Here is a 12577-nt window from a genome sequence, read left to right on the forward strand (position 1 = left end):
AGTCATTGTTCCAATAGACAAGTGTGCCCGCAGTGCCAACACATGACCCAAACGTCCTTCTCGCCAATTAGCATGATTAAAAAATGTTCAATTGTATATTATTTGCAATAAGCGAGCTAAGTAGATTTTTAGCGACCTCGCGTAATTGACTATTCTTCACGGAACTTTTTTTTGTTGGCATATTCAATAAGCAAATCTTTTTGAAAAATTGTAGATGGAATGGTGGTCGAACTGGAAGAAATTTGAATTGGCTGGCGTTGTTTGCATAACTTTGTCACATAAGCATGCTTTCAATATTCATGGGGACTACCAGGTCTGAGTAGGTTCAGATGCATACTGCCTAGGCTAATTTTGATTCAGATATTTGTATCTGTATCTGTTCTTGCGCAATCTTCCTCCAACACCAAAAGAGGACCATAGAATGGAGGTTCAGTAAACAATCGTAGATCCTATTAAAACCCATGTAAGCGCCCCGCGAGCATTCGGGTTACATCACCCAAAGAACAACTGCATAATCCCCTCTCAGACATCAATCATAGACCTCGAAGACGTAAAGGATTAACATTTCAATTTCATTTCAATTCAATTTCTGAACAAATACCGACGACCGACATCTGCACTTTGTTCTCTCGCTTCCACCACCAAGCCATGCTAGGAACCTTATCAGACACCTCACCCTCTGGCAATCCTACGATATACCAGTAGCACTTTGGGCTGTCAAAACTGAATGCAAGTATATCAAAAAGTATTGAAGCCCTTCACATTAATCTTATCATAATTCCTAAGTAAATATGGAAATGGTAAAATATTTACTTGATACCTTGGTTCAAATACGAATTCGACCCCTGGAATTGTTGGGTTTTTCTCTCCCTTTCAGTTCAGTTTGATTTGATCCCAGGGTTTGATAGTGCTCCACATAACTCGGATGTTTGTTTAGAAAACGTAATAAGCACTTTAATGCTGTCAGTCCAAATCAGCTACTGTGCGAAGGTAAATCCCTTTTGATTAGATTTATGGTTGATGGATAGGTAAATTTACCTGTCAAGGGAAAAATGTCATGAAGGGATTTTTTGTTTTGTGTTCAAGCTAAATAAAACTTTTATTGAATGTCAGATATAATCATTGCTTATCTACAATTTTTGTATAATCTAGATTCTCAGTATGACTCTCTTCAATTAAGACTCTGAACTGTTTTGCACCCGAGGTTGATTCCATAAAAGTTAAATGAAGTCAGAAATCGGAAGGTCGGCGTTTTAGGGATGAAAGGTTCTAACTATTTTTTAATGCAAGTATATTTGCGCACTTGACAGACCCTACGAGTGGGGATGGGTCGCCATATTCAGTTTAATATGTCTGGAGACTAAGAACAGTGTCGGAATGATGGTCCCCACACAGTTAGCACTATTTTCTTGGGACGGTCCATACTTAACATTACAAGTTTATTTTTATGAGTCCACACGCTTCTTGCAAAGAGAATTTCGATGATAATCTAGATAGTACTCTATTGGATGTGGGAAAGCCAAATGATCATTGTAATGAACTCTGAAAATTGGTATGGTCAAAAAGGTGAGTGAGTGAGTGGCCGCCGAAGAGCTAGGGGGAAAGCTATCCCGAAACCTAAAGAAAATTGGCTCCGCAAATACTGAAGCTCTAAGCGCTCTGTCGACACGTTCTAGTGAGGCTCGGAAATGTGAGGTTGGGGGGGGGGGGGGAGTTCCTCGGAGGACTTCGATCCTTGACAGGTCATTTTACAAAATTCACGTGTCTATATGTCTATATGGGTGCATAGGTCCATACCGCATCCTGAAAATAACCACACAAACACGGGAATTCACGCAAACCAAACGAAGTAAACTAACCGCGAGCTAAAACCTGAAAATGAATGTAAAAAACACGGCTCGACGGTGTACGAGGAGCTCTAAACGTCTTGTCCCGAGTGCCCCAATCGAACGGGAAAACCAACAATAACAACCATCAACTTCGTGACTTTTTCCGGGCTTTTCGATTGGGTAAGATCAGAGAATTTGTCCGTGAAAGGAGTGACCACTTTTCAGCTCTGACGCCAGTATTGAAAAGTACTAATCGAGATCTTTCATTTGATACACGACTTATCTCAATATAACCTAGACACTCTAGTTCATTGGTGTCCCAATAACAGTTTAACACAACACGTCAGAAATTGTCACTCTCATGTGGTACTCGCTTAAATCCTCAACCACTTCCTTCTCCTACTCGCATAGCGAGCTAAAAGCCCCTCAAGACCTCGGATCCACATTCGACAATAAACTCCGCTTCGACACCCATTGCCTCGAAGTCACCAATTGAGCAACAAAATTATCAGGTTTTATATTTCGCTACTCCTCTGATTTTGACTCCGTCCAACCCTCCTTACCTGTCTCCAATTCTCTTGTGAAAAATGCCCTCGAGTAGTTCTCCGTGAGCTAGCCACCTTCCTGTAACTATGATTGTCCTGCCCTTAAAAATGTACAACGTAAATTCACCCGTCCCCCCCCCCACCTTCACCCGAGCTTCCCTCGTGCGGACTATCCCTCCCACCTCCGCTTTCAAATCCTCCACTTCCTAAAACAGCGTAGATTCTATCTGGATTTATGCACAGGTGTTGTGTAAACACAAAACCTTATTAAAATCGGTTTACTGTCTGTCTGTCTGTCACACACATTTTTCTCGGAGACGGCTATAGCGATTGACACCAGATTTGGTAGAAAGGTGGGAACTGTGAACGCTCACGCATACAGTGAATTACATCCTTTTACGTCGAATTTAAGGGGGGGTCCCCATACATGCAAAAGGGGGGTGTCAAATTTTTTTTCATCAAATAGTCATGTGGGGTATCAAATTAAAGGTCTCGATTAGTACTTTTCAAAGCCGATCTTAGTTTTGACATTCGTTGGAAGGGTGGGGAGCGCGGGGGGTTGAAAGTGACCACTTCTTTAAGGGGGCCATTCTCAGAAACTACAAAACCGAAAAATCTGAAAAAAATCGGGAGGCTGCCACTATAGGATGCCTGGGCTCCGAAATACCTCCCATGCCGATATCTGTTTAAATAAAGTTAATAATAGTATATTACTACAATTTTTTGTAATTGGTTAGAACCCCCCCCCCCTTAAGTCCATCCTAGTACCATGAAATTGTGCAGTGATATAGGCTATAATATAGAGCATGACCTTGCCAAGTTTAGTGGAAATCGCACTATTACTAACAAAGTTATAATACCTCAAATTTGTTGCTTCTTTGAAAATTGAAGACTATGAACGTCAATATCACCCGAAAGTGGATACTCTCACATAATATATGGATATATTACGTGCTACGTACTAAGAAATACACAAAACTTTTCGTACCTGAAGCGTCCAGCTTCCGGTTTCCCGACTTGTTTAAACTTTCCTCGGGTCTGAGGGATTTCTCCTGCTCCATCACCTGGCGTCCTGCGTCCTATAATACTCATAACGCAAACAGTTTCAAGGTGTCCTTTACAGAACTCGAAGTCGAGTTCCATTCTTCTCTTTTCTAAATAGTTTTAAACACTGGATAAGGATAATGCTTTCTCTTCTTCCTGAAGACAATAAGAAATTGGAGTTTACTCTGTTTATTATAAAATTGCACACCCCCTTTTGCATGTGTAGAAACCCCTGCTCAAGTTCCACATAGAACGATGTATTCACAGTTCCCGCCTTCCTACCAAATTTGGTGTTAATCGGCACAACCGTTTCTGACAAAAGTTCGTGTGACAGAAAGACAGACAGACCTTTGAGGAGTTGCCAGCTTTGCATGAGCATGTATTTGCTCATCTCTAGCGGGTGGACCGAAATGGCTATGAGAAGGATACCCAGAAAATGAAACTAACATGGAAGAGATAGCCGGAGCTCAGAACTCCAGCACCGGCGGCTTTTGGGAAAAGTCAAGCGAGCTTCCAGCTGTCGATATCCTTCGACCACAGTGCCTCGGTGGTGGACAACTTGATCACCGTGGCATCAAATGCTACAAGTAATTAGGTTTGGAGAAAAAGGTATTCAAGCGAAGCAAGGCCTTTCCAAGAAAATCAACAACGAAGGCGAAAAATGATGGGCTGGAAAGAAATCGTTGGGGTAAGAAGGCGATTTCGACACCCACCAAATCTGTCCAAGAAGGAGAGCTACAGGAGTTATACAAAGATGAAGGGGTTGACCGATCTCCACGAATGCCGAAGACGGCAAACAGTCTGGAAAGCACATCAAATGCTAACGGTGACGGAGTGTTTAAAAATTATGATCCGGTCAGGACTCCCAGAGAACAGAAACCTGACTTGGAGGAACTACCTCGGTGAAAGTTGGACCAAAAATAGTTGAGTTGCCCAAGTTTATCAAGGACAAGCATAACGTGAGCCAATCTGTTAGAAACATGGTAGGAGCCACTAGGAAACACCCAAGCAAAAACTGAATCCGGCCGTCCAAATAGTGTCACAGGCGACCCAAGTAATACCTTGCCAAACCACCGAATTAAAGAGTATGGGAGAAAGGTGGAGACCATTTATGGAAACAGCAGGCGCCTAAAAGGAAAAAAGGAACACTAGTGGTTCTGAAGAGCGTAGCTAAAAGTAGGGCGTGGAAGATGTCTGAGCCGTTAGGATGATCGCCGGCAACCGAAGCGAAACCTAAAGGCACTGCAAACGGGCCATAGACCAATCTAATTCACAGAAAGGCGAAGAAGGAAGCAAGGACAATTTGTTGTACTCGGAGATAATAAGAAACATCAGAGCTGACCCCGACTTACAAGATTTAGGCGGAAATGCGTTTGAACTGAAAAATTCAGTTTGGACAAAACTGATGGGTTTCGTAACCAAGTTAAGAACTCACTTTGGGAGAATCTCACGGTATGGGCTCAAAAAGATTAGATCCACATGCAGTGCATATGCACTGCGTTGAAAGGTCAATTTAATTTGGAGGAACTGGAGGAAAAATCTATCCTGTGTCTAAGAATGGCCATAACGCGACTACCAGTGAAGGCAGCGCAAAAATTATTTTCATACGCTGAGGTTCGAATCGGTTCGTTCGTCGGCCGTCTGAGAGAGCAGGTTTTATTAAAGAGATGCTTCAAACGCCTCATGTTTGGGCACTTCCCTAAGGCATGCATTATCAACATTGATCGATCCGATCGATAAAGGGGGTTTGGGGAGAAAGGCCATATTGCCAAGATGTGCAATAGGAGCCCCAATTGCATATTGTATGGAGAAAAAGGAGGAAGGATAACCGGCATATTGTCGGAAGGAGTTAACTGCAATGAAAAAATGAGATTTATTTAAATAAGTTTCAATCATGTCAGGGTCGCTCAAGATTTACTTCAGCAAACGACCTATGAATCTGCAATGGAAATTGTCATCATAAGTGGTGAACCTTACAGAAGCAGTGACTGCTGACTCGACTGCTGGAGCGGCGATGTGGGAATACAGTCGCCAAGCTATATAATGCTCCATGAGTCAGTCGCCAGTGGCTTCGTGTTGGTGAAAATGGCCGGTGGGTACATGCGCAGCTGCTATATCTTTCCTAGTGCCACATTGTCTGAATTTGAAGGCATGTTTGACAACCTTTTTCGCGATGCAATGGGATGAAGTCCAAGGGTGACTGGGCGAATGGGGGCGAATGATTGGACCCTCGAGTGGGGAAGCAGGGAGAGCAGCGCCAGGGGCCGAATTCTATTAGAAGTTTTTGCACAGGCGAATATAAACTTTTGGCCAAGGGTGACGCAAACTCAATCTCAGACCAGACACTTATCAGTCCTGTACTTGTACGTGGTATGTCTTGGCACGTTAGCGAGGACTACACCCATGCTATCACGAGGCAATCATTGTTGAACTAAGGAGATAGCCACAGGCCAGAAAAACAGCATTCCAAAAGCGGAGAAAGGCATCAGGCTGGTCTGCAAAAGCTTTGGATGAGGAAAGCTTCTTGAAAGCGTAACTTGACCAAAAGCAGGCGGTCCCACGGAGAGAGCTCATCATGTGATACAATACATTGCCAACGCATGCAACGCGGATATGCCTAAAAATTGCTCATTCTCCAGTGGAGGACGAAACCGCTGATGGAATTGTGATTTGGCGAGCCTTCTATTAGCTTGCCACCGAGCCGACGAATGGCCCAAAGGGCAGTATGTAGGTTCGATCATTTGAAAAAAGAGCATGCATTCAAATAAGTCGGCGAATGACACAGGCTGGACATCCAGCGGAGCAAAAGCGAACGTTTTAGTGAGCTCTGCTCAAAGGCGGAAGTAAACCCGCGCGCCTATAGAGTTGCGATTGAGCGATTCGGAGGCCGGTAATCTCCACAGACCACGTGTTCTACCCTCTTATTGAAAATCATCCAGGGGTTATTCCCCCAGCAGGAGAGGGGCTCTGACACCATTCACTGTGGATGTAACGGTAATTCCTTCAGTAATCACAGATGAGCTTTTGGAGATACACAGCAGGATAAGTGACAACAAAGCTCGGGGCCTGGATGGATCACCGAATAGAGCTCTTAAGCTCGCCGTGATATCTAGACCGGTCATGTTCACTGAGCAGTCCGAAGCGTGCGTGTCCGAGGGGATATTAGCGACATGAAGGAAGCGGCAGAAGTTGGTACTGTTGCCTAAGGCTGGCAAACCGCCAGAAGAGCCACACTCCTATAGGCCCATATGACTTCTAGACACTGGGTTATAAATGCTGGAGTGGTTAACCTTTAATATATTGCTCCCGATCGTTGAGAGCTAAGGACATTTCTTAGATCTACAGTATGGCTACTGTAAAGCAAGATCAACTATTGATGCTATCAAATTGGATACCAGCTTGCCTAAAAATTCATTTCATGAGAAGGGTAATATCAGCAAATATTGCATGGTAGTAACCCTGGACGTGAAAAAATGCATTTGTTTACAGAAGTCCCTTGCGACGATCGGTGTTCCCACCTATCTTGTTGCATTGTGGGCAGTTACTTGCTACAAATAGCGCGCTGGTATAACACATATGATGTACCTCAGGAGTACGTGTTCATGGCGGGTAGGACATCGTACTACTGTACTGATTTCTTAATCCTCTGGTTCCGGAGAAGGTCGCGGTATTGGACTACGCCGCCGACATTGCACTGTTTGTGATAGCAGAGCATCTCGGAGTTGTTCAGTAGTACTAATGCAAGCAATTAGTGTTCTTAAGGTTTGATTGGTTAGCGCTGGGCTGGCACTCGCAGGAGGAAAGACGGCAGCGGTCATCATCACCAAGCGCAAGAAGAGAAATTTCGCTAACATTAAAATTGGAAAACATGTCATCACTTCCAAACCTGCCAGCAAACATTTGGGAGTGATGATAGATGCAAAGCTCAGTTTTAAACAGCACGTGGAGTATATTTGCGAAAAGACACCTTCCACCTGAATGGCTCCGGCAGGAATATCTACGAATGTAGGAGGTAGACGCCATAATTGAAGGCTGCTTGTATCCAGGGTGTTGTGTTCCAACTTGCTGTAACCAATCCAAGTTTTGAGATCAGCGCTTCATTCTTTATCTAACGCACATAAATTGAGTACGGCCTACAAAAGAACAGTCCTAAGGGTATGTTCTGGCTTCCGCACGTCCGGGGGTTCACCATCTTAGGAATGATGCAGATTGATATCTTGGCGGATGAGATGACGAACATGTAGAATATCAAGTCCGTCTCGACTTTATCGGAAGTGAAAGAAGCCGAAAGAGAGAGGTCCTTAATTAGATGGTAACGAGGATGGAACCACTCATACAAGGGTTGTTAGATGCCTAGTTCCACCCCTAACACGAGGGAGTAGCTATAGAGAAAATATAGGAAGTTCAATTATAATTTTACCCAGTTTCTCATCGACCGTGGAGGATGACGCCAGTACCTGTATAGGTTGATTGTCTAAACTGCGATCGGGTCCCTTAGGGCTTGCGCACGTATTCTTCCAATGCCCGAGGTTCGTGGAAGAAAGGAGGAACTTAGAGGCAACTGAAATGCAACCACTGGTCCGGCGAATTCTAGCTTGCCCGGAGGAGTGGGATGCGATTACCTCCTTATCGCAATGTTCCTAAGTAAACTGCGAAAAGCAGAAGAGGTGAAGAAGGTGCGGTTACGATTGCCGCAGTTCAAAGGAGGGTGACTTTTGCTAAAGTAAGTTGCAATGTCGAGCGAACACTCACTTAGAAGCGCGGACGTCAATACCTTTCAGCACATATCTGTAAAGTTCCACAGATTCAGAGACTTCTGGGAGGCAATCGCTTTCGAGACGCTAAGACAACCACAAAAAACGACCAGCCCCTGTGGTATACTACTGAGGATAGGACAGGAAACTCTACTCTACAAGGCGGGGAGGAAAATTGAGGCATGGGAGCACTTGCTTTTGGGGAAAAGGCGTGAAACCCAAAACTTGAAAAATGAAGTGAAGTGCACGTGGAGCCTACCCGGGGACAATGTTGAGAATTTATTGATTCTCTATCCGACACAACAAAACGAAGCTGTGAGCCGGGATAGGCTATCTTCCACTGATTCAAGGAAGCTGAAACTAGAAAAGTCAAAGGGTAGTATAGGTAGTATAGGTCCCGGGGCGAAACGTGGATTGGTACCCACGATGGAGCATAAAACCTGGGAAATGCCTGCTGAACCAACACCAACAGCTCTACTACCAAACCCTATCTCCACCTCCACGTGGTGACCGCTGGGAGCTCTTTCTTGACGAAAAGCTGCAGACGGAGAAGGATGAAGGCGAGTCTCCCGCGCCTAAAAACGGGACAAATTGTACCAACTGGTCCTCCAGGTTGGGGGTTGGGTAGGGCTGACAACCCTACATGGAAAACAACCTGTTACGAAGCCACAACAGGAGCCTCGGATAGGACGGATTTTAAAACGACGGACCCGGCAACGACAAAGGAACAACGATTTGCGCATTTTCTCATGGAACGTGCGCTCCCTGTACAGAGATGAAACTGATAAGCAGCTAGCCGATACCCTGTCCCAATATAGGGCTGATGTAACAGCGTTGCAAGAGATGCGATGGACAGGGACCGGTTTCCTGGAGAAGAGCCACTACACCATATATTATAGCGGCCATCCAGTAAACCATGTGCTCGGAGTAGGTTTCTAAGTCAGCCAAAAAATGAAGCCTGCTGTTATCGGCTTTGAAAGTATAAGCGAACGGCTATGCACTCTGCGCTTGCGAGGCAAGTTTAGAAATATAAGCCTCATAAGCGTTCACGCCCCTACAGAGGAGACTGCAGAGTCGGAGAAGGATACCTTCTACGAGGCAGTAGAAAGAACCCTCGGAGCCTGTCCCAGATATGATATCAAAATCATACTTGGGGATTTTAACAGCCAAGTAGGGAAGGAGCCCGTATTCTGGCGATACGTTGGCTCCCATAGCTTACACGAAAAAACAAATGATAACGGACTGCAGACTATTCAACTAGCAGGGTCACACGAAATGGTTGTTGGAAGTACCTGATTTGCGCGGAAAGCGGTGCACAAACATACGTGGGCCTCTCCAGACGGGACCACTTTCAACCAAATTGACCACGTGTTGATCGAACGCCGCCACCTCTCAGCCTTGATGAATGTCAGAACATATAGGGGGGCCAATATAGACTCGGATCACTATCTCGTTGGCATGGTGCTCCGAGCTCGAGTAACAATACCACCTAGAATCCCCTCTGACAATCAGGTGAGAGTGAACACTGAAGCCATCCACAACACAACCCTCCGCGACACCTATAAGAGGGAAATGGATGCCGCAATAACCGCAGTCAATAGAGGACCTGGAGATGAAGCATCAACTAATGATCTTCACAACCACCTGAAGAACGTTATCATGGATACGGCCACAAATATACTTGGCCCCAGCCGCAAAAGGAGTCGGAACGGTTGGTTTGATGATGAATGTAAGCTAGCAACGGAACGGAAGAATGCCGCATACCGAGTAATGTTGCATTCTCAAAGAACGCGGGCACGCGCAGAGACTTATCACGAACTCCGTCGAGCGGAGAAGCGACTTCACAGACGGAAAAAGGAAGCCTGGGAGAACCAACAAGCCTGTGAACTAGAAAAGTGGTAGCAAGAAAAATTGCGAACTCTTGGCCGCGTTCGAGAGAAGAATCCTCCGAAGAATTTTTGGCCCCCTACATGAGGATGGACGATTCCGTAGCCTACACAATGACGAAATCTATGAGCGATACCATGACCGTCCGGTTGTGCATAAAATCCGGCTCAATAGGTTACGGTGGGCGGGTCACTTAATCCGTATGGATGAAGATGATCCCACCCGGAAAGTCTATAAGGGCAATATCTATGGTAGGAAAAGAAGACGAGGCAGACCCTGCCTAAGATGGAGCGATGGCGTGGGCCAGGACGCCAGACAGCTTTTAGGGATATCCAATTGGTGGACCTCGGCGCAAAACCGGGATGTCTGGAGTTCCTTATTAAGGCAGGCCTAGACCGGATACCGGTTGTTGCGCCGTTGATGATGATGAAACTAGAAAATGTTGGGACCCACATTGGGCGCAAGAAGGGAGAGGTAACCAAAAAACCTAAAAAAATTGATTGTGAAGTTCCACCTGCAAATGTGGAAGCTCCATCGAAGCGCTCTGTCGACACTTGCTCACACAACCCTTTGCTAGCCAGCCCCGAGAATGGGGGCGCGGTAAATTACTTTGACTACTTCGAACCCTCACGTCGAGTTGCACAAAATTCACTCCTCTTTTGCGGCGCGTGGGTCAGCACCGAATTCTGACAAAAAACAAACACGGGGATTCGTTCGCACCTACCGAAATAAACGGCACTGAACCTGGAAATGAAAAAATAAAGAAAGGACCGTTCAACCGCGCCTGTGGAACTGCAAATTAAAATTTAAAAAAAAAGCTCGACCGAACCCGAGTTCCGCTATCGAAAAGGAGGATCCACAACGAATCGCATGTTTTGCGTGGCGCGGCCTCTGAGGTTCCCACCCTATCTTGATATCCTCAGGCCATGTTCATGGAGGATATCCCTTTATCTAAATAAGTTTTTCGGGCCTAAGGAGGAGTAGGGGAAGCATTGATCGGGGATGGGATCCATCGATCGCGCCACTCGTCCTCTGGTCCAACCGTTTTTTTTTTTAATTTTTAATTTCCGTATATACTTCGCATGTTATTTATTTCGATAGATGCGCACGAATCCCCGTACTTGAGAGACCCAAGTGCTCAAAGGACCCCCGAGGTTAACTAACCCAGAGGCGTGCAGGTACTTGTCAACGGACCGCTTCGATAGAGCTTCAATATTTGCGGGAGGATCTCCACTGCCAATTTCGCCATTTTTTAGTGTTTTGGGTTAGTTCTCCTCTTTTGCTGGTCTCCGGCCACTCAAGATAGCCTTTTGAACGTCACAATCCCAATTGGTCATTGCAAATTAGACTATCGACAATCTCAAGTAACCATTACAAAGCTAGCTCCGTTCCGTGAAGTAATACCTAAAGATAGTTCCGTAAGTAGGGAGGGAGGGGGGGGGGGGGGAGTCAGGAGTAGTTTTAGTGTCCCACAACCTGGCGGCTAGAGGCCAGTGTCTTTTGAAGTTTTCCACCTTATTAAAAAAAACAGAAAGGCAGACAGACAGACAGACGGACGGATAAACAGGCAGGTATTTAGTAAACCGGTTTTGGATAGGTTTTGTCTTCAACAAAACCTCAAAAACTGGACCAATCTTGTCAAACGAATCTTTAATAAATTCACAGGCCGCCATTATTTTATCACTACGTGAGGTGAAAGCTGGGTCTGAATGAGGTTCTTCCGGCTTTTTTGTACTACCCTCTTAACACAGGTCCACAGGTTGCTATGGATTGTGAAGGTAATTACTGTTGGAGTAGTGAACGATCTCTTTCCAAAAGGGGGCTTCCACTGAATCCAATCTAAACTTCTCCTAGAAGCTTATAATGTAAGATAATAGAGTGGTCAAATTTGTCGCTACTGAGCCACTACTGTCATTCCTTTCTCACTGGCTATCGCAGGACTGAATCCCTTGGCCCATTCTCTACAAACGACGGTAGATTTAAGGAAGTGTCTGTGCATGCAAAACTACCCTTTCACTTACGTATTTCCTATCCTAATATCCCAAACTCACCAGGACAAGGCGAGCAAAATGTAATGAACAAAAGAAACAAAACTAAAAATGAGTCCTCAAAATTAAATGAAAATTTTAACGAATTTTAAAGAAATACCAACGGATGTCCTCGTCAAATACTGGTCCCGTAAACTAACAACATCCTGAGCACTTCAGGTGAGAAATCACCTCCGCTTTTATGACCTGCCTTGAGTCGACCTACTGCCTTATGTTTTATCCAACCACAGACGACAGGCTGTCATCAAGCAACTGTCGTGTGAATATCACTTTTCCCTTCGGCCAACTAAGTCCTTTTCCATATTGTCACCGCAACAATCATGTCCCTACCAAAGGAACAAAAGTGATTATAATATAAATTCAACGCAAATGCACAGATTTATTGCTTATCTGACAAATTATCCATTTAGCACTCCCGGTGTCAGATGAGAACAAAAAAGGCTCAAATTTCATGACATACAAGGAAAGAT

The 12577-nt window shown here is 45.0% G+C and overlaps 1 long non-coding RNA gene across 2 annotated transcripts in view; it reads right to left on the reverse strand.

Moving 5' to 3' along the window:
* LOC119651730 overlaps positions 1-12327 on the reverse strand; it is a 123701-nt gene extending 111374 nt beyond the window's left edge. For both annotated transcript variants that reach the window (XR_005249484.1, XR_005249485.1), the window contains exons 1-2: positions 12212-12327; positions 821-1038 (exon numbers count right to left, since the gene is read on the reverse strand). This is a non-coding gene — a long non-coding RNA (uncharacterized LOC119651730). The remainder of the gene's footprint in view (positions 1-820; positions 1039-12211) is intronic.
* Positions 12328-12577: the final 250 nt, after the last annotated feature.

This window comes from Hermetia illucens, chromosome 3, assembly GCF_905115235.1.
Source record: "Hermetia illucens chromosome 3, iHerIll2.2.curated.20191125, whole genome shotgun sequence".
Classification (NCBI taxonomy): domain Eukaryota; kingdom Metazoa; phylum Arthropoda; class Insecta; order Diptera; family Stratiomyidae; genus Hermetia; species Hermetia illucens.